The sequence below is a fragment of the Pipistrellus hanaki genome (genome assembly GCF_964339955.1).
Source record: "Pipistrellus hanaki genome assembly, chromosome: 1".
Lineage (NCBI taxonomy): Eukaryota > Metazoa > Chordata > Mammalia > Chiroptera > Vespertilionidae > Pipistrellus > Pipistrellus hanaki.
In genome coordinates this window covers 121,848,883-121,852,688 of record NC_140503.1, presented here as the reverse complement: position 1 = coordinate 121,852,688, position 3,806 = coordinate 121,848,883, and the positions used below count along the sequence as shown (strand labels likewise).

The following is a 3,806-nucleotide window of genomic DNA, read 5'->3' as shown; positions in this document are numbered from 1 at the left end:
CCACACACACACACACACACACACACACACACACACACACACATAGTAGGTGGAAATTGAAAACTGCACTAGCTAAGCATAGCCATTTACAAATACACAAAACATACATACCTCAAATATCTACTGGTAACCTCAGTTCACCCTGTGTTAAATCACACTCATCTGTGCCTACTGTTACAACTTTTCTCTCATTTCAGCTGACCCTCCATCCAGCTTCCCAATTGCTTACTAGCTGCCCTGCTTGTGATGCTCACTCTAAACTGATCATCTTTTAAAGATAAAGCATAATATTTATTGTAGTAATTCTGTATTTCCTAACCACCTATAGGATACAATTTAACCATCATGTGTTAAATTGTGCCACTGTTTTTATTATGTTTCTATCTTTTTTAAAATGAAAGTTGTATATATAAGATTCCTGCATCTTCTCAATTGTTCCTTCTTTGTGTTTGCTCTTTTTTCCTTTCCTTACTTGGTGAGATTTGGCTTCACATTAAAAGATATTTTATGGTCTTTGTCCAGCTTTAGTGATTGGACTTGCTGGGGTGAATGTCCACATGAACAGTTATACCATTAGCTTTTTCCTGCTGCACTGGTTCAAGGTAGATGACATATTTCTTCCTGTAAACCTGGACTTCACCAATTTGCTGCCCTTTGAAATGTCCTTAAACAACCTGAACTTCATTATCCTTCCAAATAGGCATGGATCAAACATTGTACTTTTGTCTCAGAACTTTGGAAAAAGAAGACATAATCTTCCTGTGAATGTGGAAAGGTGCATTGAAATGCCTCTTATGGTTTTCGCTCCTGTCAGAAGTCACAAAGGAATTGAATTTCATTTTGACTCTTGGCGCTTCTCCGATCGGTTTCTATCTTTTTAAATGTGTCACTAACAATGTGCTGTTTTCCATCAGCCCTGTAGTGTTCATTGTACAGTTTTGGATAGCATCTGTGATTTTAAGAAACATGTCACATTCTAGCAAAACTGACTGTATTTTCCATATTACTATATATCTTATATTTTGTAGAAGAGAGCATAATTTTAAGCATAAATGGTTGGAAAAGGAAACAAAAAATTTAGCCTTATTATTGTAGTCTATGTTTTGTGTGAAGGATACTTGAAAAACACAAGTACAAAACTCCAGTGATATCAAAATCATTGCTCTGGGGAAAAACCTAAAAGGGATAGGCTCAAGCTATAGTCAAAGTGTGACTACTGAACATGAAGTATTGGGCTGCTCCTAGTATGCTCTTGGTAGCTCAGTTGAGTCATTGCTTTGCATTTCATGTATTAGCAGCTGAAGGTCAATCTTTCTCAGGTGCTGCCCCAGTTCTCTGGGACCTCATTTGAAAGCACACCTGTAACTTGATGACTGAATCAGCCCCACAACCTCCATAGGAGCAAGCTGCGTAACAGTTTATTCATGCTGAGAGCAATGACACATTTTCTACTCTGATCAAAACATTAATTTTTTATGCTTGCAAACAGGGCCATGTACTAAAAAGCCTAATGAGGTTGAGTACAAAATGAGTATGTGGTAGTTGTAAATAGCTTTTGAAGACAGGGAGAGTGAGCCTGATTTAAACTTGATAATTCTCCAACTTTCTAATTAATAAAGAAGAAAGTTTACTAAATATAGGATAAAGATTACATTTTCTAATGAGTACTAAAGAAATATTAATTGACCACTATCTCTGTTGTAATCTAGATTATTACTTGCTAGATAATGTTGCTATAGTTAAAGATATTTTCAGCTTAACAATAACCCACAACCTTCGGACCAACAAAAGATATTTTCAAATGCTGGAATAAATATTTGCTAAAACTTTCCTTTTTCAAATTGTTAATTAGATGGTATAAAAACATAAATGAATACAAATATATTTCCCAGTATAACTTTAAAAAAAGGCTTGTAAATTGAAAATGATAACACCTTAATGAAGGAAATTAAAGAATACTGATAAATGGAATGATATTGTTGTTTCATGGCTTGGAAGAATTAGCACTGTTAAAGTATCCATACTATCCAACATAATCTGCAGATTTAATTCAATTCCTGTCAAAATTCCAATAACATTTTTCAAAAAAATAGAAAAAAATTCCTAAAATTCATATGTAATCATAAGTGATCCTGAGTAGCCAAAACAATCTTGAGAAAGACAAACAAAATTGAAGGCTTTACATTTTCTGACTTCAAAGTATTATATATTACAAAGCTGTAGTAATCAAAACACTATGGCACTTATATAAAAACAGACACATATTAATAAAACTGGAAAACAACAACAAAAACAGACATAGACCAATGGAACAGACTAGGGATTCCAGAAATAAGCACACACATGTATGCTTAACTAGTACTTGATAAGGGTGCTTATTTAAAAAGATAGTGACACATTAAAAAAGATAGAAACTGATCGGAGAACACACTATAGGGAAAGGATAATCTTTTCAATTATGGTTTGGAGGAAAAAGAACACCCTGAATATCCATGTGTAAAAAAAAAAAAAATTAAGTTGTATCCTTATCTTACACCACACACAAAAATTAACTTGAAATAAATCAAAGACTTACATGTAGGACCTACAACTATAAAACTCCTAGAATAAAACAAATGATCTTTGCAATCATTTTTTATATGATACTAATAGCACAAGCCACAAAAAGAATAATAAACAAGTAGGACTACATTAAACCATGTAGTTTTTGTAGAGCAAAGGAAATCCATCCTCTATAATAATAAAAGCATAATATGCTACTTAGACTGGACAACCTTCCAGAAAACCTTCTGGATGAAACTGGAGCTGTGAGGACCAAGATGGATGCTGCAGGAGGGTGGGGGCTGAGGCAGAGAAGGTGGCCACGGTGGTGGCAGCAGGAGCCGAGGCAGCTGCCACAGTGGTGTGCCATGGTGGTGTGTACTGAGCCCCTTGCATGAATTTCATGCACTGGGCCTCTAGTATATAATAAAAGCCTAATATGCTAAGTGTTTGGTCATCTGGTTATCCATTCAACCAGTCAAAGCATAATATGCTAAAGATATGCTAAGGCTGCTCAACTGCTCACTTTGCTGTGCATTGACCACCAGGATGCAGACTCTCCAACCAGTAGGTTAGCTTACTGCTGGGGCCAGGCTGATTGGGACTGAGTGAGATGGGCCGGACACGCCCTGGGGGCCTCCCATAGCTCCTCCCTGGCTGGACAACTTCTCGTGTCCCTCCCCAGCCCTGATGATGCACCAGTGGGGTTTCTTGGCCTGGCCTGTGCCCTCTCACGATCTAGAACCCGTTGGGGGTTGTTGGAGAGCCGATTTCAGCCTGATCCACAGGCCAAGCTGAGGGACTCCAATTGTGCAGCAGTCCTCTGGTAAAAAGTAAACAGACAACCTACAGAATAGAAGAAAATATTTATAAATCATATACTGATAAGCAATTAAAATCAAACTATGGGAACTCATATGATTTAATAGCAAAACAACAAACAATCTATTTTAAAATCAACAGAAGAACTAACTAGACATTTTTTTCAAAAAAGATATCCAAAAAATCAATAGATATATGAAAAGGTGTTCAATATCACACTAATCATTAGGGAAATGCAAACCAAAACCCCAATGTGATATTACCATAAAAGCCATCTGCTAGAATGACAATTATAAGCAAGACAAGAAATAGCAAGTACAGAAAAAAAGGGTATTCTTTGTACTATTGATTGGAATATAAACTGGTGCAGTCATTATGAAAATCAGTATAAAATTTCCTCAAAAAAATTAAAATTAGAACTACCATTGATTTAGCAATTCTAC

General features: G+C 36.0%; 1 pseudogene across 1 annotated transcript; it reads right to left on the bottom strand.

The window, feature by feature from the left end:
* Positions 1-343: 343 nt before the first annotated feature.
* Positions 344-839, bottom strand: LOC311620832 (large ribosomal subunit protein uL24-like; annotated as a pseudogene). The gene has a single exon. The product of its transcript is annotated as a large ribosomal subunit protein uL24-like (transcript).
* Between the last annotated feature and the right edge of the window lie 2,967 nt (positions 840-3,806).